This window comes from Salvelinus namaycush, chromosome 28 (genome assembly GCF_016432855.1).
Source record: "Salvelinus namaycush isolate Seneca chromosome 28, SaNama_1.0, whole genome shotgun sequence".
Lineage (NCBI taxonomy): Eukaryota > Metazoa > Chordata > Actinopteri > Salmoniformes > Salmonidae > Salvelinus > Salvelinus namaycush.
In genome coordinates, this window is record NC_052334.1 from 7,273,578 (window position 1) to 7,300,742 (window position 27,165).

Below are 27,165 nucleotides of genomic sequence, written 5' to 3' on the forward strand. Positions count from 1 at the left end.
CCACAAATTTCTTGTAAACAAATTATAGTTTTGGCAAGTCGGTTAGAACATCTACTGTGTGCATGACACAAGTAATTTTTCCAACAATTGTTTACAGACAAATTATTTCACTTATAATTCATTGTATCACAATTCCAGTGGGTCAGAAGTTTACATACACTAAGTCGACTATGCCTTTAAACAGCTTGGAAAATTCCAGAAAATTATGTCATGGCTTTAGAAGCTTCTGATAGGCTAATTTACATTCTTTGAGTCAATTGGAGGTGTACCTGTGGATGTATTTCAAGGCCTACCATCAAACTCAGTGCCTCTTTGCTTGACATCATGGGAAAACCAAAAGAAATCAGCCAAGACCTCAGAAAAAAAATTGTAGACCACGAGTCTGGTTCATCCTTGGGAGCAATTTCCAAATGCCTGAAGCTACCGCATTCATCTGTACAAACAATAGTACGCAAGTATAAAACCATGGGACCACACAGCTGTCATACCGCTCAGGAAGGAGACACATTCTACTTTGGTGCAAAAAGTGCAAATCAATCCCAGAACAACAGCAAAGGACCTTGTGAAGATGCTGAAGAAAACAGTAAAACGAGTCCTATATCGACATAACCTAAAAGGCTGCTCAGCAAGAAAGAAGCCAAAGCTCTTTCTTGCTGGTTTGCAACCTCTGGTTTGCAACTTCACATGGGCACAATGGTCGTACTTTTTGGAGAAATGTCCTCTGGTCTGATGAAACAAAAAAAGAACTGTCTGGCCATAATGACCATTGTTATGTTTGGAGGCTAAAGGGGGATGCTTGCAAGCCGAAGAACAACATCCCAACCGTGAAGCACAGGGGTGGCAGCATCATGTTGTGGGGGGTGCTTTGCTGCAGGAGGGACTGGTGCACTTCACAAAATAGATGGCATCATGAGGTAGGAAAATTATGTGGATATATTGAAGCAACATCTCAAGACGTCAGTCAGGAACTTAAAGCTTGGTCGCAAATGGGTCTTCCAAATGGACAATGACCCCAAGCATACTTCCAAAGATATGTCAAAATGGCTTAAGGACAACAAAGTCAAGGTATTGGAGTGGCCATCACAAAGCCCTGACCTCAAAATTTGGGGGCAGAACTGAAAAAGCATCTTCGAGCAAGGAGGCCTACAAACCTTACTCAGTTACACCAGCTCTGTCAGGAGGAATGTGCCAAAATTCACCCAACTTATTGTGGGAAGCTTGTGGAAGGCTACATGAAACGTTTGACCCAAGTTAAACAATTTAAAGGCAATGCTACCAAATACTAATTGAGTGTATGTAAACTTCTGACCCACTGGGAATGTGATGAAAGAAATAAACGCTGAAATAAATCATTCTCTCTACTATTATTCTGACATTTCACATTCTTAAAGTAAGATGGTGATCCTAACTGACCTAAAATAGGGAATCTTTACTTGGATTAAATGTCAGGAATTGTGAAAAACTAAGTTTAAATGTATTTGGCTAAGGTGTATGTAAACTTCCGACTTCAACTGTACATCAGCTACATCTACATCAGATACATCTACATCAGCTACATCTACATAATCTACATCATCGACATCAGCTACATCTACATCAGATACATCTACATCAGATACATCTACATCAGCTACAACAGCTACATCTACATCAGATACATCTACATCAGCTACATCATCTACATCAGCTACATCAGCTACATCTATATCATCATCAGCTAAATCATCTACATCATCTACATCATCATCAGCTACGTCATCATCAGCTACATCATCTACATAATCTACATCATCGACATCAACTACATCAGCTACATCTACATCAACTACATCATCAGCTACATCAGCTACATCATCTACATCATAATCTACATAATCTACATAATCTACATCTACATCAGCTACATCTAGATTAGCTACATAATCTACATCATCATCAGCTACATCTACATCATCTACATCATCATCAGCATCATCTACCTTATCTACATCATCATCAGTTACATCATCTACATCATCATCAGCTACATCAGCTGCATCATCTACATCATCATCATCTACATCATCTACATCATCATCAGCTACATCATCTACCTTATCTACATCATCATCAGTTACATCATCTACATCATCATCAGCTACATCATCATCAGCTACATCATCATCAGCTACGTCATCTACATCAGCTACATCATCTACCTTATCTACATCATCATCAGCTACATCATCTACATCATCATCATCTACCTTATCTACATCATCATCAGCTACATCATCTACATCATCATCAGCTACATCAGCTACATCATCTACCTTATCTACATCATCATCAGCTACATCATCATCAGCTACATCATCATCAGCTACCTTATCTACATCATTATCAGCTACATCATCATCAGCTACATCATCTACATCATCATCAGCTACATAATCTACATCATCATCAGCTACATCATCATCAGCTACATCACCTACATCATCATCAGCTACACCATCATCAGCTACGTCATCTACATCATCAACAGCTACATCAGCTACATCATCTATCTTATCTACATCATCATCAGCTACATCATCTACCTTATCTACATCATCATCAGCTACATCATCATCAGCTACATCATTTACATCAGCTTCATCATCTACATCAGCTACATCATCTACCTTTTCTACATCATCATCAGCTACATCATCTACCTTATCTACATCATCATCAGCTACATCATCTACCTTATCTACATCATCATCAGCTACATCATCATCAGCTACATCAGCTACATCATCTACCTTATCTACATCATCATCAGCTACATCATCTACCTTATCTACATCATCATCAGCTACATCATCTACCTTATCTACATCATCATCAGCTACATCATCATCAGCTACATCAGCTACATCATCTACCTTATCTACATCATCATCAGCTACATCATCTACCTTATCTACATCATCATCAGCTACATCATCATCAGCTACATCATCTACATCACCATCAGCTACATCATCTACATCAGCTACATCATCTACATGCAAAGATGGAAAAAGCCATGGGTGTCACTGTCATCTGCTATTAAATTCTGTGTTTGTTTACAGTATGTGTTTGTTGACACTATATGTCTGTTTACAGTCTGTATTAGTTGACAGTATGTGTTTGTTGACAGTCTGCGTTTATTTACATTATGCGTTTGTTTACAGTCTGTGTTTGTTTACAGTCTGTTTGTTTACAGTCTGTATTTGCTTACAGTCTGTGCTTATTTACAGTCTGTGCTTATTTACAGTCTGTGTATGTTTACAGTCTGTGATTAGAAAAGACAGTCAAGCCTTTTCCTGTGGCCCCATAGAAGCACTGTGTCTAAGTGTCGAACAGGGAGAGAGAGAAAGAAGGGGAGGAAGAGAGAGGTGTACGGGGAAGGAGTGAGGCAGAGAGGAGATGGTCTCCTACTGGCTCCTTGTAGGCACAGTGTAGTGTAGTGTAGTGTTGGTGCTGGCTGAAGGGTGGAGATTGAGAGCAGCAGAGGGGAGGGGAGGGCGTATGTCAGCTGGATCAGCAAGAGAGAGCAGCTAGAGAAGGAGGGGAGGGCGTATGTCAGCTGGATCAGCAAGTGAGAGCAGCTAGAGAAGGAGGGGAGGGCGTATGTCAGCTGGATCAGCAAGTGAGAGCAGCTAGAGAGGGAGCCACAGCACAGTGAAAGAGTGTGTGTATGAGCCTGCCTGCCTTCCTGCTTGCTTGCCTGACTGACTGTGTGTGTGTGTGTGTGAGAGAGAGAGTCAGGGAGCTTGTGGATACTACTCCACCAGACTGCATGTCTCTGGCATCACTAGGGGAGCAGTCCACACATTACAGAGGTAAGACATTGCCACCATATTCTAACCATGTATTGTTGGCTTTCCCTTTGTTTGGTTGTAAGAAAAAGGATTGTTAGGGAGTGTCTTCTTCACAGGGGCGGTGGGTCTGTTGATTTACAGTCAGTGGTTGTGTCAGTGCTGCAGGGGAGAAAAAGATCTGTTCTGTTCCCGTCTTCCCTTCAGCTGGTCTCTACATCATGTAATCCCCCTCTCTCCCTCTCTCTCTCTCTCCCTCTCTCTCCTTCTTTCCCTCTCTTTCTCTCTCTCTTTCCCTTTCGCTCGCACTCTCCCTCTTTCCCTCTTTCCCTCTATCCCTCTCTCTCCCTCTTTCCCTCTTTCTCTCTCTCCCTCTACCTCTCTCTCTCTCTCCCTCTTTCCCTCCCTCTTTCCCTCTCTCTCCCTTTTTCTCTCTCTGAGGTGTGTTTTGCATTTACTGCCTTTGGATTTCTGATCTCTGTGTGTATGTGAGAGAGCGAGGATTGAGAGAATGGAATGTTTTCATTTCACATTGGACAGGTCTGTTATACAGAGAGGGAGAAATTAGGAGCATCTGTTTAGGGAAAATTTGCATGAGTGGGGGAAGAGAGAGAGCGACGGAGAGAGAGAAGGAGGTTAGGGGGAAGGGAGAGGACTGGAGGATAGATGCTGCTGGAGACAGAGAGAGGGGGGGGGCTGAGAATGGAATAGGAATCCCTCAACCCTCCCTTGGGTTCTCTGGTCGTTCCTATTCAGAAGGCAGTTACCGTTCAGTACTATTGTAAAATATCAGCTGACCACAGGCTGAGCTGTCCTCTCAGTAAAGCAGCAGGGTTCGTGTTGGCCATGTTGCATACATTCTCTTCTCTTTGGGAAAGGCTTTCTTTGGGAACACACACTGATACAAGCAGACATTCACGCGCACAGACAGATTCACATTCAGATTTACAGACGCACACAAACACACACACACACACACACACACACACACACACACACACACACACACACACACACACACACACACACACACACACACACACACACACACACACACACACACACACACACCTTCACACTCTCACACCCAGCCAGCCATGTTAGGTGTGCATGTATTACTATCTCCTACTGTATTTCACTGTGTGGTGTGAGAATGACCATTTTCTCACGTTGTTATTTTCTCAGGCGTCAGCCCTGATTACATTACAGTGAAATGGTTTAACCGTCACCGCTGAGATAGATGAGTGTTTTCTGCCAGGGTGTTATAAAGGCACATAACAAGTCCAGCGTCATAATTATGCAACTGCTCCGTTACAGGCTGCTCAGCTCTCGTGACACAGAACAGAGATGTCGGAGAAGGGAAGTGTGCATATGTTTGTAGATGAGTGTGTGTGTGTGTGTGTGTGTGTGTGTGTGTGTGTGTGTGTGTGTGTGTGTGTGTGTGTGTGTGTGTGTGTGTGTGTGTGTGTGTGTGTGTGTGTGTGTGTGTGTGTGTGTGTGTGTGTGTGCGCGTGCGTGTGTGCGTGCGTGCGTGCGTGCGTGCGTGTGTGTGTGTGTGTATAACAGACAGACAGACAGACAGACAGACAGACAGACAGACAGACAGACAGACAGACAGACAGACAGACAGACAGACAGACAGACAGACAGACAGACAGACAGACAGACAGACAGACAGACAGACAGACAGACAGACAGACAGACAGACAGACAGACAGAGAGTGTGAGAGTGTGAGAGAGAGGGAGACAAAAGACAAAAGAAAATGCTAATAATTTCCCAGTTAAAGACTTTTCCTTTCTGTCCACCGAAACTCATTGTTGCCTTCCATTCTCAGCTGGACCCTGTTTTGGGGTGTGGCTCTCTCTAAAACCTACTTATGACTGAGTCAGTAGCCACACACACACACACACACACACACACACACACACACACACACACACACGTACGCACTCTAAAACCCACTGACTGCTGAGTCACTGGCCTAGTTCTGGCCGGATTGGTAGAGACATTATAGTTAGGGTTCTCCTTATTGTGTCTGTCTCCCATAGGGCCCTGGTCAAAAGTAGTGTACTATATAGGGAATAGGGTGCCATTTGAGAAGCGGCCGTGTCTGTGGTAGATGTGACACGTCATGTGACAGGTAGAGAGGAGTATATACAGTGCCTTAGGAAAGTATGCAGACCAATCTGTTACGTTACGGCCTTATTCTAAAATTGATTGAATAGTTTTTTTCCCTCATCAATCTTTACACAACACCCCATAATGACATCACAACACCCCATAATGACATCACAACACCCCATAATGACATCACAACACCCCATAATGACATCACAATACCCCATAATGACATCACAACACCCCATAATGACATCACAACACCCCATAATGACAGAGCAAAAACAGGTTTTTAGAAAATGTTGCTAATTTATTTTAAAAAAAAACTGAAATATCACATTTACATAAGTATTCAGACGATTTACTCAGTACTTTGTTAATTAAAGCACCTTTGGCAGCGATTACAGCCGTGAGTCTTCTTGGGTATGACGCTACAAGCTTGGCACACCTGTATTTGGGGAGTTTCTCCCATTCTTCTCTGCAGACCCTCTCAAGCTCTGTCAGATTGGATGGGGAGCATTGCTGCACAACTATTTTCAGGTCTCTCCAGAGATGTTCGATCAGGTTCAAGTCCGGGCTCTGGCTGGGCCACTCAAGGCCAGGAGTGTAAAGTACTTAAGTAAAAATACTTTAATGTACTACTTAAGTAGTTTTCCGATATCTGTACTTTACTTTCCTATTTATATTTTTGACAACTTTTACTTCACTACATTCCTAAAGAAAATATGTTATTTTTATTCCATACATTTTCCCTGACTCAGCAGGACAGGAAAATGTTCCAATTCACAAACTAATCAAGAGAGGCTAATCAAGAGGTCATCCCGACTGCCTCTGATCAGACGGACTCACCTAACACACAAGCTGAGTTTGTAAATGATGTCTGAGTATCGGAAAATGCCCCTGGCTATATTTAAATAAATAAAAACAAGAAAAGGGTGCCTTATGGTTTGCTTAATATAAGGAATTTTAAATGATTTATACTTTTACTTTGACTTTTAATACTTAAGTATATTTTAGCAATTACATTAACTTCTGATAATTAAGTATATTTAAAACCAAATACTTTTAGACTTGTACTCAAGTACTTATTTTACTTGAGTCATTTTCTATAAAGGTATCTTTACTTTTACACAAGTATGACATTTTGTTACTTTTTCTACCACTGCTCAAGGACATTCAGAGACTGGTCCCAAAGCCACTCCTGCGTTATCTTGGCTGTGTGCTTAGGATCGTTGTCCTGTTGGAAGGTGAACCATTGCCCCAGTCTGAGGTCCTGAGCAGGTTTTCATCAAGGACCTCTCTGTACTTTGCTCTGTTCATCTTTGCCTCGATCCTGACAAGTCTCCCAGTCCCTACCACTGAAAAACATACCCACAGCATGATGCTGCCACCACCATGCTTCACTGTAGGGATGGTGCCAGGTTTCCTCCAATTGTGACGCTTGGCATTCAGGCCAAAGAGTTCAATCTTGGTTTCATCAGAGCAGAGAATCTGGTTTCTCATGATCTGAGAGTCTTTAGGTGACTTTTGGCCAACTCCAAGCAGGCTGTCATGTGTTTTTTACTGAGGAGTGGCTTCCATCTGGCCACTCTACCACAAAGGCCTGATTGGTGGTGCTGCAGAGATGGTTGACCTTCTGGAAGGTTCTCCCATCTCCACAGAGGAACTCTGGAGCTCTGTCAGAGTGACAATCAGGTTCTCGGTCACCTCCCTGACCAAGTCCCTTCTCCCCCGATTCCTCAGTTTGGCCGGGCGGCCAGCTCTAGGAAGAGGCTTGGTGGTCACAAACTTCTTCCATTTAAGAATGATGGAGGCCTCTGTGTTCTTGGGACCTTCAATGCTGCAGATATTTTTGGTACCCTTTGCCAGATCTGTGCCTCGACACATTCCTGTCTCTGAGCTCAACGGAAAATTCCTTTGACCTCATGGCTTGGTTTTTGTAGAAAAATATCAACGATGATCAATGGAAACAGGATGCACGTGAGCTCAATTTCGAGTCTGAGAGCAAAGGGTCTGAATACTTATATATTTTCTGTATTTCTGTTTCTTATTTCTAAAAAATTAGCAACAATTTCTACAAACCTGTTTTCGCATTGTCATTATGGGATATTGTGTGTAGATTGCTGAGAAAAAAATTATATTTAATCCATTTTAGAATAAGGCCTTAACGTAACAAAATGTGGAAAAAGTAAAGGGGTCTGAATACTTTCTGAAGGCTCTGTTTACGACAGCCCTTTTATAACCTTTAGAGGAGACTCAGCATTCCACTACTGAACTACTAGAGTATGATGGACTTTTATATCTTTCTATGCTGGTCAAAGACCATGTTTAAAATGAAGGCTACGCCGTAACGCTTCAGAGTTATGAAATGGTTTGTTCTATTGAACATGCCGTAACAATGAAGCTATTTTAATTATATGAACAATGCATTGTTGCATGTTGCATGCATGTTTTTTTTTAATGACCAGTTAACCCCCTTACCTAAAAGCACCTTCTACCTACTAAGATCTACTATCGTATCCTAGCAACGCTTTCCTTCCTTCTTTTCTCTTCAAGGTAAACAACAACCAAAGGTATGTGCCTTGCAGTCTTTCTGTCAAGCTTTTGTACTAGCTCATGATTCCCTCTGTGTAGTGTATCCATATCTATCTAGACAGCCTGCTTAGGTTATGTTTCGGTTATAAACTTTCCTGCAGACTCTAAACAAGCCCGGATGTTTGTAATATTGTCTGAGTCCCAAATAGGGTGCCTATTCCATATTTAGTGCACTACTTTTGACCAGGGCCCACAGCAACCTGTGCCATTAGGGACTCAGACGTGACTGTTAACCGTCTAGCGGAGGGAGTCAGGAAGTGTTATTGGTGGCTGAGGAAGCGGTGTTTATTCCTCCTCACCCAGAGCAACGTAGCATAACACTACATTCCCCTCACTGCTGACCAGACCAACGCTGGGGTGTGTGTGTGTGTGTGTGTGTGTGTGTGTGTGTGTGTGTGTGTGTGTGTGTGTGTGTGTGTGTGTGTGTGTGTGTGTGTGTGTGTGTGTGTGTGTGTGTGTGTGTGTGTGTGTGTGTGTGTGTGTAGCAGATGCTATCTGGAACTCACTGCAATCACTGAACATTTTACAGGAATGAGTTTGAATACCATTATGTACAGTTGATGGCTACACTAAAGGTATGTGATCCTTAGAGATGAAAGGAGAGAATTAGACCATATAACCAGGCAGTATCATCAACACATCCCAAATGACCCCCTTCTTCCCCATAATGCTCTGGTCAAAAGTAGGGCACTAAGGAATAGGGGGAGGGGCTCTGGTCAAAAGTAGGGCACTAAGGAATAGGGGGAGGGGCTCTGGTCAAAAGTAGGGCACTATGTAGGGAATAGGGGGAGGGGCTCTGGTCAAAAGTAGTGCACTATGTAGGGAATAGGGGGAGGGGCTCTGGTCTAAAGTAGTGCACTATGTAGGGAATAGGGGGAGGGGCTCTGGTCAAAAGTAGGGCACTAAGGAATAGGGGGAGGGGCTCTGGTCAAAAGTAGGGCACTAAGGAATAGGGGGAGGGGCTCTGGTCAAAAGTAGTGCACTATGTAGGGAATAGGGGGAGGGGCTCTGGTCTAAAGTAGTGCACTATGTAGGGAATAGGGGGAGGGGCTCTGGTCTAAAGTAGTGCACTATGTAGGGAATAGGGGGAGGGGCTCTGGTCTAAAGTAGTGCACTATGTAGGGAATAGGGGGAGGGGCTCTGGTCAAAAGTAGTGCACTATGTCGGGAATAGGGGGAGGGGCTCTGGTCAAAAGTAGTGCACTATGTCGGGAATAGGGGGAGGGGCTCTGGTCAAAAGTAGTGCACTATGTAGGGAATAGAGGGAGGGGCTCTGGTCGAAAGTAGTGCACTATGTAGGGAATAGAGGGAGGGGCTCTGGTCGAAAGTAGTGCACTATGTAGGGAATAGAGGGAGGGGCTCTGGTCGAAAGTAGTGCACTATGTCGGAAATAGGGGGAGGGGCTCTGGTCAAAAGTAGTGCACTATGTAGGGAATAGAGGGAGGGGCTCTGGTCGAAAGTAGTGCACTATGTAGGGAATAGAGGGAGGGGCTCTGGTCGAAAGTAGTGCACTATGTAGGGAATAGAGGGAGGGGCTCTGGTCAAAAGTAGTGCACTATGAGGGAATAGGGGGAGGGGCTCTGGTCAAAAGTAGTGCACTATGTAGGGAATAGGGTGCCATTTGGGATGTAACCCAACTCTTTGGCCTGGCTTCCAGCGAGGGGTATGAAGCCAAGTAAATGAGAACAGATGGAGAAGTATTTCCTGTTTACATCCACATACACAGTGCTTGTCAGCTGGATCAACCAATCCCCTGTACTCCCTGTTTACATCTGCATACACAGTGCCTGTCAGGTGAGCTGGATCAACCAATCCCCTGTACTTCCTGTTTACATCTGCATACACAGTGCTTGCCAGGTGAGCTGGATCAACCAATCCCCTGTACTTCCTGTTTACATCTGCATACACAGTGCTTGCCAGGTGAGCTGGATCAACCAATCCCCTGTACTTCCTGTTTACATCTGCATACACAGTGCCTGCCAGGTGGGCTGGATCAACCAATCCCCTGTACTTCCTGTTTACATCTGCATACACAGTGCTTGCCAGGTGAGCTGGATCAACCAATCCCCTGTACTTCCTGTTTACATCTGCATACACAGTGCCTGTCAGCTGGATCAACCAATCCCCTGTACTTCCTGTTTACATCTGCATACACAGTGCCTGTCAGCTGGATCAACCAATCCCCTGTACTTCCTGTTTACATCTGCATACACAGTGCCTGTCAGCTGGATCAACCAATCCCCTGTACTCCCATCAGGAGAACACCTTCTAACGCGAGTCTGTGAAAATCCCATCAACTCTTTTTCTTTTTTGTGTGTCGTTGGGATTTTTATATTACATGACATTTTATTTGAAAGATATTTCAACTTAATAGATCATCTCTGCAACATGTATAGCATGAACGTAAACCTTTTCACCATTCATTTATAGTCCATCAGTCAAGAGACCAAGGGATGTATCTACACACTACTGTACATTACACCATGGACTTCATTTAAGGTAGGGTCAATCTATTAGTATAGAATTACATCTAGATTCTTCACGTAGTCTGTACACGGAGTATACCAAACATTAGGAACACCTTCCTAATATTGAGTTGAAGACATGGACTCTATAAGGTGTCTAAAGGGTTCCACAGCGATGTGGTCCGTGTTGACCCCAATGCTTCCCACAGTTGTGTCAAGTTGGCTGGATGTCCTTTGGGTGGTGGACCATTCTCGATACACATGGGAAACTGTTGAGCGTGAAAAAAACAGCAGCATTGCAGTTCTTGACACAAACCAGTGCACCTGGTACCTACTACCATACCCTGTTCAAAGGCACTTACATATTTTGTCTTGCCTATTTACCCTCTGAATGGCACACATACACAATCCATGTCTCAATTGTCTCAAGGCTTAAACATCCTTCTTTAACCGGTCTCCTCCCCTTCATCTAAACTGATTGAAGTGGATTTAACAAGTGACCTCAATAAGGGATCATAGCTTCACCTGGATTCACCTGGTCAGTCTTCGTCTTGGAAAGAGCAGGTGGTGTTAATGTTTTGTCCTCTCAGTGTATAGGCCAGCTGTAAGGCCACATGCACCCACTCACCCGTAGCCCTGTCCAGCTAGCTGTATCGCTACCCTCCATGGTCACTATTTCTCTCTCTCTCTCTAGCACCTGATCTAGAATCAGTCCTCTGTATCGCTACCCTCCATGGTCACTATATCTCTCTCTCTCTCTCTAGCACCTGATCTAGAATCAGTCCTCTGTATCGCTACCCTCCATGGTCTCTCTCTCTCTCTAGCACCTGATCTAGAATCAGTCCTCTGTATCTCTACCCTCCATGGTCTCTCTCTCTCTCTCTCTCTCTCTCTCGCACCTGATCTAGAATCAGTCCTCTGTCTCTCTGTCACTCCACCATTACAATCCTATCTGTAAGTCAGGCCCTAGACCAGTTGATAATAATAGCCTAAAATAGCCTAAAATAACCACAGACATAAGGCAATGGCCTGGAGGAAGGACCGTGCCTGCTGTCTCCTCGCATCCCAGGGGAGGCATCATTTCCTGGGCCACTGCCCTCACCCCTCCCCCCTAAACCTTGGAGCCCCAGGTTCTACCTCCTCCTCCTCCTCGTCATGCAGAGCAGAACCAGGCTGGGCAGGACAGTGCCCGCTGAGGCCAGGGGAGGGCACAGATGTCTGGGGTAATCTAATAGTTGTGGGTTGTGGTCGTCTGACTGTGGTGGGGACACTATAGGACAGAATCTCTTTATGCACCGACGTTCATATCGAGCATCATAGAAACAAAGATTGTGTCTCAAATGGAACCTTATAGTTGGTTGCAACTCCTTTAGGTGCATTCAAAATAACACCCTATTCCCTATATAGTGCACAACCAGAACCCTATGGGCCCTGGTCAAAAGTAGTGCACTATGTAGTGGATAGGGTGTTATTTGGAATGCAGCTTAAGGAGTTCTAAAGAATCTAAAGATAGTCTGGAATCCTGAAGGAAGGAAGTGAAGGGACAAGAGAGGTGTGTCCTCTCGTTATTTGACTCTTTTAGAACACACCCATATCAACATCGATCACAACCCTGTCGCATGAGTGTACAAAACAGGGAAAAGTCTGAAATGTGATGTCTGGGACAGATACAGTACAGTAGGAAGGCCTACAGGCCAACCACTACAGACTGTATAGAGAACTACACTAGTGGAGGTAGCAGACTGAATAATGTTGTTATTCATCTGCTTGCTAAGCTTCTGACTTATAGTTATTATTCTGAAGCAAGCACACCATTTTTCTGAAGGAAAAATTCTAGTTTCTACTTGTTTTTACTCTTTGTGCATGTCGTCATCATTGTTGAGTCATGCTCCCAGGCAGAGCAGAGTAGTAGGATTTGGACTGAGAATAATATACAAGGGGCATCATGACAAGTGATCCAATTCCATCCTCCTCTCCCCTGTGTCCTATCTCCTCCCTTCCCCTCCCCTCCCTCTCCTCTCCTTCTCCCCCTCTTTTCCTCTCCTTTCGTCCCCTCCCCGTCTCCTATCCTCCCCTCCCTCCCTCTCCTCTCCTTCTCCCCCTCTCCTCTTTTCCTCTCCTTTCGTCCCCTCCCCGTCTCCTATCCTCCCCTCTCCTCTCATCTCTTTTCCGCTCCTCCCCTGTGTCCCAGGCCTTCTGCTTCCTCTCTCCCCCTCCAACACAGACAGGTGTTTAGGGATGATTCATAAAGCACCCAGCACGCTTCATCCTGCTTCATCCCTCCCACAGCATTAACTAATCAATGATGAATCTCTCTCTCCATGTCTCTCTCCATGCCCTTTGTAGGATCTAGTCCTGTAGGTTTAATTAATCACCCTGTAAGTCAGAGACATCCAGAGGCAAACACCAGCCATGATCACATCTGTGGAGGGCCTTGTCACGAACACACACACACACACACACACACACACACACAGTCCCCCACCCCTGCCCCATGCTGCGATGCCCAGGGTGTGAAATCAGAGCATGGTAATTAAAAATCTGTCCCTCGCTGTGTGTGTGTTTGTCCCTCACAGAGCCATCTGGAACTCTGTGGATGAAATATTAAATTATGAGGGTCAGCTGGGGGAAGTGGGGGGGTGGTGGGGGGAGGTGGTAGGAATCACAGGAAAATGGTAGGAAAAATGGGTGGTAAGAAACCTGTGAAATTCTATCAATATCACATCGAAATGGATTAAAACCATTTACTAACCATTTACCATTTAATAAAGTCATATTTTGTCTGAAAAAGCCAAATTGATCAACTTGACTGTAACGTTCGTCTTGTGGTGAATGAACGGACCAAGGCGCAGCGGGTGATGAATACATACTGAATTTATTAAATGAAAGACGAAACACTAATGAACACTAGAACAAACTACAAAACAATAAACGAAGGCAACAGACCTGAAACAAACAAACTTACATATAGACGAAGAACGCCACGAACAGGAACAGACTACCTAAAACGAACGAACAAACGAAACAGTCCCATGTGGTATACACAGACACAGGAACAATCACCCACAAACAAACAGTGAGAACAACCTACCTTAATATGGTTCTCAATCAGAGGAAACGTCAAACACCTGCCTCTAATTGAGAACCATACCAGGCAACACATTAACCCAACATAGAAAACACATAACATAGACTACCCACCCCAACTCACGCCCTGACCAACTAAACACATACAAAACAACAGAAAACAGGTCAGGAACGTGACAGAACCCCCCCCTCAAGGTGCGAACTCCGGGCGCACCCCTAAAACTCAAGGGGAGGGTCTGGGTGGGCATCTGTCCGCGGTGGCGGCTCCGGCGGTGGACGAGGACACCACTCCACCACTGTCTTTGTCCCCCTCCTTAGCGTCCCTTGAGTGGCGACCCTCGCCCCCGACCATGGTCCAGGAACCTTCACCAACGCCCCTCCTAAATAGAGGAGACAACTCAGGACAGAGAGGTAGCTCAGGACAAAGAGGTAGCTCAGGACAGAGAGGTAGCTCCGGACAGAGAGGTAGCTTAGGACAGAGGGACAACTCTGGACTCCTGGCAGCTCCGGACTGAGTGGCAGCTCCGGACTGTAGGGCAGCTCATGACTGGAGGGCAGCTCATGACTGGAGGACAGCTCTGGCAGCTCCTGACTGGCTGGCGGCTCTGGGAGCTCCTGACTGGCTGGCGGCTCTGGCAGCTCCTGACTGGCTGGCGGCTCTGGCAGCTCCTGACTGGCTGGCGGCTCTGGCAGCTCCTGACTGGCTGGCGGCTCTGGCAGCTCCTGACTGACGGACGGCTCTAGCGGCTCCTGACTGACGGACGGCTCTAATGGCTCGGGACAGACGGGCGGCTCTAATGGCTCGTGGCAGACGGATGGCTCAGAAGGCGCTGGGCAGACGGATGGCTCAGACGGCGCTGGGCAGACGGATGGCTCAGACGGCGCTGGGCAGACGGATGGCTCAGACGGCGCTGGACAGACGGATGGCCCAGACGGCGCTGGGCAGACAGATGGCTCAGACGGCGCTGGGCAGACGGATGGCTCAGACGGCGCTGGGCAGACGGATGGCTCAGACGGTGCTGGGCAGACGAGCAGTGCAGGCAGCTCAGACGGCGCTGGGCAGACGGCCGACTCTAACCTGCTGAGGCGCACAGTAGGCCTGGTGCGTGGTGCCGGAACTGGTGGTACCGGACTGGAGACACGCACCTCAAGGCTAGTGCGTGGAGCAGGAACAGGGCACACTGGACTCTCGATGCGCACTATAGGCCTGGTGCGTGGTACCGGAACTGGTGGTACCGGACTGAGGGCACGCACCTCAGGACGAGTGCGGGGAGAAGGAACAGTGCGTACAGGGCTCTGGAGACGCACAGGAGGCTTGGTGCGTGGTGCCGGAACTGGTGGTACCGGGCTGGAGACACGCACCACAGGGAGAGTGCGTGGAGGAGGAACAGTGCGTACAGGGCTCTGGAGAAGCCCAGGAGGCTTGGTGCGTGGTGCCGGAACTGGAGGCACTGGGCTGGAGACACGCACCACAGGGAGAGTGCGTGGAGGAGGAACAGGGCTCTGGAGACGCACTGGAAGCCTGGTGCGTGGTGTAGGCACTGGTGGTACTGGGCTGGGGCCACGCCCCATAAGGCGAGTGCGGGGTGCTGGAACTGGAGGTACTGGGCTGGGGCGGGAAGGTGGCGCCGGATATACCGGACCGTGCAGGCGTACTGGCTCCCTTGAGCACCGAGCCTGCCCAACCTTACCTGGTTGAATGCTCCCCGTAGCCCGTCCAATGCGGGGAGGTGGAATAACCCGCACTGGCCTGTGTAGGCGAACCGGGGACACCATTCGTAAGGCTGGTGCCATGTACACCGGCCCGAGGAGACGTACTGGAGGCCAGATATGTAGAGCCGGCTTCATGGCACTTGGCTCAATGCTCAATCTAGCCCGGCTAGTGCGGGGAGGTGGAATAACCCGCACCGGGCTATGAACACGTACAGGAGACACCATGCGCTCTACTGCGTAACACGGTGTCTGCCCGTACTCTCGCTCTCCACGGTAAGCCCGGGAAGTTGGCGCAGGTCTCCTACCTGACTTCGCCACACTCCCCTTTATCCCCCCCCACAAGAAATTTTTGGGTGAGCCTCTCGGGCTTCCAGCCGCTCTGCCTTGCTAGCGCCTCATAATGCCGCCTCTCCGCTTTAGATGCCTCCAGCTCCGCTTTTGGGCGGCGACACTCCTCTGGCTCTGCCCAGGGTCCTTCTCCGTCTAGAATCTCCTCCCATGTCCATTCCTCCTTGTACCACTTCTGCTGTCGCTGCTGCCCGTTAACCCGCTGCTTGATCCTTCGTGTGTGGGTGATTCTGTAATGTTCGTCTTGTGGTGAATGAACGGACCAAGGCGCAGCGGGTGATGAATACATACTGAATTTATTAAATGAAAGACGAAACACTAATGAACACTAGAACAAACTACAAAACAATAAACGAAGGCAACAGACCTGAACAAACGAACTTACATAATAACACGAAGAACGCACGAACAGGAACAGACTACCTAAAACGAACGAACAAACGAAACAGTCCCATGTGGTATACACAGACACAGGAACAGACTACCTAAAACGAACGAACAAACGAAACAGTCCCATGTGGTATACACAGACACAGGAACAGACTACCTAAAACGAACAAACAAACGAAACAGTCCCATGTGGTATACACAGACACAGGAACAATCACCCACAAACAAACAGTGAGAACAACCTACCTTAATATGGTTCTCAATCAGAGGAAACGTCAAACACCTGCCTCTAATTGAGAACCATACCAGGCAACACATTAACCCAACATAGAAAACACATAACATAGACTACCCACCCCAACTCACGCCCTGACCAACTAAACACATACAAAACAACAGAAAACAGGTCAGGAACGTGACATTGACCAATCCACACAATTGCATTTTGCAATAAAAAAACATATTTCTGTGGTTTTTCTATGTATGGATAATATCTAACTTACTTTAAGTAATATTGGGTTTTCCTTTCTGGCTTCATTTGAAGAGATCGTATCTTACTTCTTTACCTTAAAATTAATGGTTGTCAATGGCAGTGTTCTGACCTCATAAACCACACATTAAAAATATATACAGTATATATATACAGTACAGTGCATTTTTCCACATTTTGTTAGGTTACAGCCTTATTCTAAAATTGTCATAAATTGATGACTAATTATGTCATACAAGAAAACGTCCCTAGCGGATGAAACCGATATGACGGCTGGTTACACAAAGAAAAGGGGGGTTTGAATGAAAGTGCGGGAAGACTGAGGAACAGAAGGATTGGGTCTCTATCGGACCTTATGAAGCTATGGTATCGTAAATACAGAATCTTATGCATTCTAAATAACTGCCCATTCGGAAAAGGAAAATGCAAGAAATATATTTACTCTGAGCTGCGCTTCGATAGATTGGTCGAAGATGGAGATTGGGTTGCCCAGCAGAGATCTCCCTTGTCCTTTGAAGAATATTTCTGGGCAGATGCGTTGTAGTCTGTTGTCTTGTGGTAGAACGGATATGTTGTAGTACCGTGTCGTTCTGAAGAGATTGTTCGTCCTTTCCTAGGCCACAAACATTTACAGCTGCTGCTGATAACGCAACGTCTGGGATGTATCACTTCTTTAAGTGAATAAAAGTGATGCTGCCACCACCATGCTTCACCGTAGGGATGGTGCCACCACCATGCTTCACCGTAGGGATGGTGCCACCACCATGCTTCACCGTAGGGATGGTGCCACCACCATGCTTCACCGTAGGGATGGTGCCACCACCATGCTTCACCGTAGGGATGGTGCCAGCTTTCCTCCAGATATGACGCTTGGCATTCAGGCCAAAGACTTCAATCTTGGTTTCTTCAGACCAGGTGACCATCGGGTTCAGGTGACCAAGGCCCTTCTCCCCCGATTGTTCAGTTTGGCCGGACGGCCAGCTCTAGGAAGAGTCTTGGTGGTTCCAAACTTCTTCCATTTAAGAATGATGGAGGCCACTCTGTTCTTGGGACCTTCAATGCTGCAGAAATGTTTCGGTACCCTTCCCCAGATCTGTGCCTCGACACAATCCTGTCTCGGTGCTCTACAGACAATTCTTTCGACCTCATGATTGGTTTTTGCTTTGACATGCACTGTCGACTGTGGAACCTTATATAGACAGGTTTGTACCTTTCCAAATCATGTCCAATCAATTGAATTTACCCCAGGTGGACTCCAATCAAGTTGTAGAAACATCTCAAGGATGATCAATGGAAACAGGATGCACCTGAGCTCAATTTCGAGTTTCATAGCAAAGGGTCTGAATACTTATGTAAATAAGGTATTTCTGTTTTTTATTTGTAATACATTTGGTTAAATAAAACATTTAATGTTTTCACTTTGTCATTTAAATATTTGTTTACCTCTTATTTAACTAGGCAAGTCAGTTAAGAACAATTTCTTATTTACAATGATGGCCTACACTGGCCAAACCTGGATGACACTTGGCCAATTGTGTGCACCCTATTGGACTCCTAATCACGGCCAGTTGTGATACAGCCTGGATTTGAACCAGAGTGTCTGTATTGATGTTCCTAGCACTGAAATGCAGTGCCTTAGACCGCTGCGCCACTGGGGAGACCCCCAAATGATGGGGTATTGTGTGTAGATTGATGAGGAAAAAAACAAATTGAATCCATTTTAGAATAAGGATGTAATGTAACTGTGATGTCAGACGAGTGTCTAATGTTTCAGAGGCTACTGATGCCACAATCATTATACTGACACACAACACAGACTACTAAAGGATACATCTGGGTCTGAAGAGAGGCACTATGACTGTGAGTGTCATGATGTTTTTGTTTAGGACCTGTAACAGAATGCAATTTAGGAAACCTTGTATTTATTGCAATAATGGGTCGATGCTAAATTACAGATTCTGTTAACATTTATAGTCTATGACGGTTCAGATTATGATCATTTTCCAAGAAGTAGTTTGGATGTAGTGAACTACATTTTCAAAGTAACTTTAGTTCAGTAAACTGTACATTTCTTAAGCCTAGCTTTAGTGTAGCTTAACTTCCTCCAGTGTGAAGTAATTGGTAGCTTGGAGGGGGACATGATGGTGTGTCTAAGCACAGCTGGGGTCCGCTTTCTCTCGCTCTCGCTTTCTCTCGCTCTCTCTCTCGCTTTCTCTCCCTCTCTCTTTCTCTTTCTCTTTCTCTGTCTCACTTTCTTTTTCTCTCTCTCCCTCTCGCTCTCTTTTTCTCTCTCTCCTTCTCTGTCTCTGTCTCTGTCTCTGTCTCTGTCTCTGTCTCTGTCTCTGTCTCTGTCTCTGTCTCTGTCTCTGTCTCTGTCTCTGTCTCTGTCTCTGTCTCTCTCTCCTTCTCTGTCTCTCTCTCTCACTATTCAGTGTACAATATCAAGCACAAGTCCTCAAAGAGTGTGCAGACAGTGTTGATATCATACTGCTGTCACCCAATGAAACAGTATTGTGACCTGTTTCGACATCTCCCATGAGTATTGACCATTATGATATTGTGGCCCCATTATGGAAAAATCATTTTATTTTAGAGTTGTTCAGAGCTTTGTCAATGATGCTGTTGTAGTTTCTGCCCTATTTGAACAAGTGGGGCAATTTAAATTACATTCTCATGTGCAATTGGGAGACCAAGTCTGGATTTCAATCCAAGGCGCTTTGTAGGGAACAGCATTGGTCTGTCAACAATGCACCTTTCAAAAGCAATGGTCCCGATATTCACGAACATCACATTCACAGTAAATATTTTAAATTTTGGGTCAAGTGTAAATTGCCTTTAAAAGTCAAAGAGCAATGTGTTTCTCTAAAATCCGCCTTGGACTGAATCATAACCTAAATCAGTATTAACCATCCAACATATAACGAGGCCCTTGGGGGCCTCAACCTCACAATGCTGGTCTTCCTGACACCCATCAGAGGCCAATGTGTAGAAGGGCAGGCATATGGCCTCCACAGAGGGGACCCAGATTATAACAGATTATAAGTATGGAAGATTTATCCAGGTCTGTCTTGAAAAATCTATTTTATATCTCAATACGACTAAGCTGGTTATATAAAATGAATGATATAGTGTCCCAGCCAGGTTAAAGATTATAAAACCCTTCTCACAAATATGAAAACATCCAACGCACCTCTCTGTGTTATCTCTCTGTAATAATTATAATTACAGTATTCACTAATTTTAGTATAGTACTGAATAATATCCAATTCTACTATTTAATGTATATATTCAGTAGGCTATTCTTATACTCAGTTCTAGTATTCAGTTCTGCTATTCTAGTATTTAATGTTCAAGGGGAACTGGTTTCATGGTAGAACTCAACTGCCCACCCACCCCATCAGTGTGACGCATGCTGGAGGGGTCCTGGAGTGGTCCCTAGCGTGGTCACTAGAATGGTCCTAGAGTGGTCCTGGAGTGGTCCTGGAGTGGTCCCTAGAGTGGTCCTGGAGTGGTCCCTAGAGTGGTCCTGGAGTGGTCTCTAGAGTGGTCCTGGAGTGGTCCCTGGAGTGGTCCTGGAGTGATCCCTAGAATGGTCCCTATAGTGGTCCTGGAGGAGTCCTGGAGTGGTCTCTAGAGTGGTCCTGGAGGAGTCCTGGAGTGGTCTCTAGAGTGGTCCTGGAGTGGTCCTGGAGTGGTCTCTAGAGTGGTCCTAGAGTGGTCCTGGAGTGGTCTCTAGAGTGGTCCTAGAGTGGTCCTGGAGTGGTCTCTAGAGTGGTCCTGGAGGAGTCCTGGAGTGGTCTCTAGAGTGGTCCTGGAGGAGTCCTGGAGTGGTCTCTAGAGTGGTCCTGGAGGAGTCCTGGAGTGGTCTCTAGAGTGGTCCTGGAGTGGTCCTGGAGTGGTCTCTAGAGTGGTCCTAGAGTGGTCCTGGAGTGGTCTCTAGAGTGGTCCTAGAGTGGTCCTGGAGTGGTCTCTAGAGTGGTCCTGGAGGAGTCCTGGAGTGGTCTCTAGAGTGGTCCTGGAGGAGTCCTGGAGTGGTCTCTAGAGTGGTCCTAGAGTGGTCCTAGAGTGGTCTCTAGAGTGGTCCTGGAGGAGTCCTGAAGTGGTCTCTAGAGTGGTCCTGGAGGAGTCCTGAAGTGGTCTCTAGAGTGGTCCTGGAGGAGTCCTGGAGTGGTGTCTAGAGTGGTCCTGGAGGAGTCCTAGAGTTTTCCTGGAGTGGTCTCTAGAGTGGTCCTGGAGTAGTCTCTAGAGTGGTCCTGGAGTGGTACCGGAGGAGTCCTAGAGTGGTCCTGGAGTGGTCTCTAGAGTGGTCTCTAGAGTGGTCCCTAGAGTGGTCCTGGAGTGGTCTCTAGAGTGGTCTCTAGAGTGGTCCCTAGAGTGGTCCTGGAGTGGTCTCTAGAGTGGTCCTGGAGTGGTTTCTAGAGTGGTCCTGGAGTGGTTTCTAGAGTGGTCCTGGAGTGGTTTCTAGAGTGGTCCTGGAGTGGTTTCTAGAGTGGTCCTGGAGTGGTCGCCATGCCACCCTTCTGTTGGCACCTCCTTCTGTTGGTACCTCCTTCTGTTGACACCTCCTTCTGTTGGCACCTCCTTCTGTTGGTACTTCCTTCTGTTGGTACCTCCTTCTGTTGGCACCTCCTTCTGTTGGCACCTCCTTCTGTTGGTACCTCCTTCTGTTGCCACCTCCTTCTGTTGGCACCTCCTTCTGTTGGAACCTCCTTCTGTTGGTAGCTCCTTCTGTTGGTACCTCCTTCTGTTGGCACCTCCTTCTGTTGGTACCTCCTTCTGTTGGTACCTCCTTCTGTTGGCACCTCCTTCAGTTGGTACCTCCTTCTGTTGGTACATCCTTCTGTTGGCACCTCCTTCTGTTGGCACCTCCTTCGGTTGGTACCTCCTTCTGTTGGCACCTCCTTCTGTTGGTACCTCCTTCTGTTGGCACCTCCTTCTGTTGGTACCTCCTTCTGTTGGCACCTCCTTCTGTTGGTACCTCCTTCTGTTGCCACCTCCTTCTGTTGGCACCTCCTTCTGTTGGAACCTCCTTCTGTTGGCACCTCCTTCTGTTGGTACCTCCTTCTGTTGGCACCTCCTTCTGTTGGTACCTCCTTCTGTTGCCACCTCCTTCTGTTGCCACCTCCTTCAGTTGGTACCTCCTTCTGTTGGTACATCCTTCTGTTGGCACCTCCTTCTGTTGGCACCTCCTTCGGTTGGTACCTCCTTCTGTTGGCACCTCCTTCTGTTGGTACCTCCTTCTGTTGGTACCTCCTTCTGTTGGTACCTCCTTCTGTTGGCACCTCCTTCTGTTTGCATCTCCTTCTGTTGGTACCTCCTTCTGTTGGCACCTCCTTCTGTTTGAACCTCTTTCTGTTGGCACCTCCTTCTGTTTGTACCTCCTTCTGTTGGTACCTCCTTCTGTTGGTACCTCCTTCTGTTGCCACCTCCTTCTGTTGGCACCTCCTTCTGTTGGCACCTCCTTCGGTTGGTACCTTCTTCTGTTGGTACCTCCTTCTGTTGGCACCTCCTTCTGTTTGTACCTCCTTCTGTTTGCACCTCCTTCTGTTGGCACCCCCTTCTGTTGGCACCTCCTTCTGTTGGCACCTCCTTCTGTTGGCACCTCCTTCTGCGCTTCTGGGTAAACTCCCTGTCTACCTCTGTAGCCTGTTCTCCTTCACCGCTAGCAGGTACCAGACAAGGTCTACTAGGTGGTTGCTACTTTGTGTGTGTGTGTGTGTGTGTGTGTGTGTGTGTGTGTGTGTGTGTGTGTGTGTGTGTGTGTGTGTGTGTGTGTGTGTGTGTGTGTGTGTGTGTGTGTGTGTGTGTGTGTGTGTGTGAGAGAGAACAACCAGAGCAACCAGGGTTGCGTCAGAAATGGTACCCTGTTCCTTATGTAGTGCATTACTGTTGACCAGGGCCCAGGTCAAAATATGTGCACTACATAGGGAATAGGCTGCCATTTCTGAAACAGCCCATGTCCTGAGAGCCTTAGACTCAGTAAAACCCTGTAGTTTACATTACACTGTTGATACAACTTAGCCTGTTTACAGTCACTATAAATCCACTATGATAGCTGGTTCTTTGCCTCACTGAAATAATTGGCTTTATTTCAACTTCTCCAACTTATTGTGGGGACAATGTAGTTGTTTAATGGAGGAGACAGCGTGTCACATAGACAGTATGAGTTTAATGGAGGAGACAGTGCATCACATAGACAGTATGAGTTTAATGGAGGAGACAGTGCATCATAGAAAGTATGAGTTTAATGGAGGAGACAGCGCATCACATAGACAATATGAGTTTTTTAATGGAGGAGGCCGCGCGTCACATAGACAGTATGAGTTTAATGGAGGAGACAGTGCATCACATAGACAGTATGAGTTTAATGGAGGAGACAGTGCATCATAGAAAGTATGAGTTTAATGGAGGAGACAGTGCATCACATAGACAGTATGAGTTTAATGGAGGAGACAGTGCGTCATAGAAAGTATGAGTTTAATGGAGGAGACAGTGCATCACATAGACAGTATGAGTTTAATGGAGGAGACAGTGCGTCATAGAAAGCATGAGTTTAATGGAGGAGACAGTGTGCCACATAGACAGTATGAGTTTAATGGAGGAGACAGCACATCACATAGACAGTATGAGTTTAATGGAGGAGACAGTGCGTCACATAGACAGTATGAGTTTTTTAATGGAGGAGACAGTGCATCACATAGACAGTATGAGTTTAATGGAGGAGACAGTGCATCACATAGACAGTATGAGTTTTTTAATGGAGGAGACAGTGCATCACATAGACAGTATGAGTTTTTTAATGGAGGAGACAGTGCGTCACATAGACAGTATGAGTTTAATGGAGGAGACAGTGCATCACATAGACAGTATGAGTTTAATGGAGGAGACAGTGCGTCATAGAAAGTATGAGTTTAATGGAGGAGACAGTGCATCACATAGACAGTATGAGTTTTTTAATGGAGGAGACAGTGCATCACATAGACAGTATGAGTTTAATGGAGGAGACAGTGCATCACATAGACAGTATGAGTTTAATGGAGGAGACAGTGCTCCACATAGGAAGTGTGGGATTTGAACCCATGTTGATGCTGGTCTTTGTTTGCTATATGTGGTGGCACTGACCCCTAGACAACCCAGGCCACACCAGAGGATTTAATATGAGGAGGTGTGTCGAAAGGTAAGGGTAGGATAAGGGAATTCTTAAAATGTGCAGGGGGACTCAAGTGGGACCTCAGACTCACTGTGTTCTGGGGTAGAACCAGACTAATGAATAAAGAATGAATAAAGAACACCACCTCAGGCTGATCACCTGACCCACTAACACCACCTCAGGCTGATCACCTGACCCACTAACACCACCTCAGGCTGATCACCTGACCCACTAACACCACCTCAGGCTGATCACCTGACCCACTAACACCACCTCAGGCTGATCACCTGACCCACTAACACCACCTCAGGCTGACCACCTGACCCACTAACACCACAGCCTGCTGTAGCTGCAGCTTACTCATCAGACATACTGAGGTCTGGTCCCTGTTCCTTAGCTGTGTGGTGCCATCTGGGGTGCATGGACTTGAAATAAAAACAATTAAATAAAAAAGACTCTGTTACAAAACTTGAACACACAGACCCTCCTCAAACTATACACCTCGTCACACCACCTCTAACATGCAGTTCTATCTGGCAATAAGTGTGATCATTTTCAATTGAAGTACTCTGAAAAATATTGATAACCTCTATTCTTACTTGTGTAGCGACATGTAGCTAAAAAAAAAAAGTTGTATCTCAGTTATCTTAACCTGTCAAAAGTGAATCACTGCTCTGCAGTTTTGTCTCCTCAGATTTAGGACAATGTAAATGAAAAAGGTAGGGATAAACCAGCACCTAGTGGAGGTCTGTGGTAACTGGTTAGGTCTGGACCCTGTGGCTGAGGCAGATCAGGTGCAGGGTGTAGTCAGGCTGTGACAGCAGTGAAAACTGACCGTGCTACAGGGCTGTCCCTTTTGAGGCATCCACATGGACAGGTGTGATGCTGTGACATGGACCGGTGGGGTGCTGTGACATGGACAGGTGTGCCACTGTGGGACATCAATATTGATGTTCCAGCACCATGCAGAAATCTGAGATGAGCGTTTAACCCACTGATCCATCTGATCCCACGGTGAGCCCAACCCTAACCTGCTGCACCATGGGGCTGAAAGGTAGGAGGCCACTGATGGGATGAATCACCAGGGATAGCTAGTCAGTTACACTGGCACACACACAGAAACTTCAACCTCCCTCTTATCAATGTTTTAATCCTGTTTTTAACCGCCCATGCAGAAATCAATTAGCATAATAACAAAAATCCACCATCAAAATCTGTCTATTTAAACTCGATATATCTGTTCATGTCGGCCTTCCGCATCTGCGGTGGAAGGTGGCAGAGCTACAACGATGTTTGTCAGACCAGGAGACATCCTGAAAACGTCTGTAGCGTCTGAACGGTTTGGGCTCTACGATGCCCACAAGCCTCACAAAACTTGCCTAAAGGTAACCCAGTACCAGTTTAAAAAAATGATGGAAGCATGGACGTACTTTAGTGCCAAAAAAGTGGTTAAATATGGATAGAAACAGATTATAATAACCCTGAGCTATAGGACAGACACTGCAAAATAAGCTTAATTTTTTTGTATTTGACCCCCTTTTTCTCACAAATGTAAATATTGTCTCATCGCTGGAACTCCCCAAAGGGATCGGTGGGGCGAAGGTCGAGTCCTCCGAAACATCACCTGCCAAACCGCGCTTCCTAACACCCACTCGCCAGCCGCACCAATGTGTCAGGAAACACCGTTCACCTGATAACCATGGTCAGCCTGCAGGCGCCCGGCCCGCCACAAGGAGTCCTTAGAGCGCGGTGAGCCAATAAACCCCCCCGGCCAAACCCTCACCTAACCCAGATGATGCTGGACCAATTGTGCACCAGCCTATGGGACTTCCGATCACGGCCAGTTGTGATACAGCCCGGGATCGAACCTGGGTGATGCCTCTAGCCCTGCAATGCAGTGCCTTAGACCTCTGCGCCTCTCGAGAGGCCCAAATATACTTTATTTGAATAAATGTTTTGATTATCTGTTTTGCCATGTATGAATATGTTATTCAATACGTTTCTATGGGCTAATAGGAGTAAGGCCAAATTCAATGTTTCATTAAATGTTGTACCTGCAAGGGTGCTAGAATTCCAAATAAAATAGCTAAATGATCCTTGGTATGACCATCTTAAAACAATTCCATATGTTAGCTTAGTAGAAACCAAGCCCCGGCCCTTAGACTAGGCAGCCAGTGTTTTCGAGGGTTGCAGTGAGTTCATCCTGTCTTTTTATGGCCTCTGGTCAAAAGTAGTGCACTATGTATAATGCAAACATCTAGCAACCACAAGGTTGAGTGTTTGAATCTCACCGTGGACAACTTTAGCTAATTAGCCACTTTTGAACTACATTTTAGCTACTTTGCAACTACTTAGCATGTTATCTAACCCTTCCCCTAACCCTCACCTTAAACCTTTTAGCTAACCCTTCCCCTAACCTTAATTAACCTGATCCTAATACTAACCCTAACCCATAACCCTAACACCTAGCCTAGCTAACATTAGCCAGCTAGCTAACGTTAGTGTTATCCACCTAGCTAACATTAGCCACAACAAATTGGAATCCATAACATATCCTATAAATTGTAAATCGTAATATATCATACAAAATGGATGGACATCCACAAATTAATACATACCATACGAAACGTGACATTTCATACTAAATGGAGTGCCTCGGATTTACAGGGCATTCAAAAAGTATTCAGATCCCTTGACTTCTTCCACATTGTGTTGTTACAGCCTTCTAAAATGTATTATTTATTTTTTCCCCTCATCAATCTACACACAATGCCCCATATCCTAAACACGGGGGCCACTCAGGGGTGCGTGCTTAGTCCCCTCCTGTAGTCCTTGTTCACCAACGACTGCGTGGCCAAGCACAACTCCAACACCATCATTAAGTTTGCTGATGACACAACAGCCTGATCACTGACAACAATGAAACAGCCGATAGAGAGGAGGTCAGAGGCCAGGCAGTGTGGTGCCAGGACAACAACC

The 27,165-nt window shown here is 46.2% G+C and overlaps 1 protein-coding gene across 1 annotated transcript in view; it reads left to right on the forward strand.

Annotated features, from left to right (window-relative positions):
• The first annotated feature begins 3,661 nt into the window (after positions 1–3,661).
• The window catches only part of LOC120023583 (guanine nucleotide-binding protein G(I)/G(S)/G(O) subunit gamma-2), a 33,847-nt gene continuing 10,343 nt past the window's right edge, over positions 3,662–27,165 (forward strand). The window contains exon 1 of the mRNA XM_038967618.1: positions 3,662–3,854. The gene's annotated coding sequence lies outside the window, so the exon portion shown is untranslated. The remainder of the gene's footprint in view (positions 3,855–27,165) is intronic.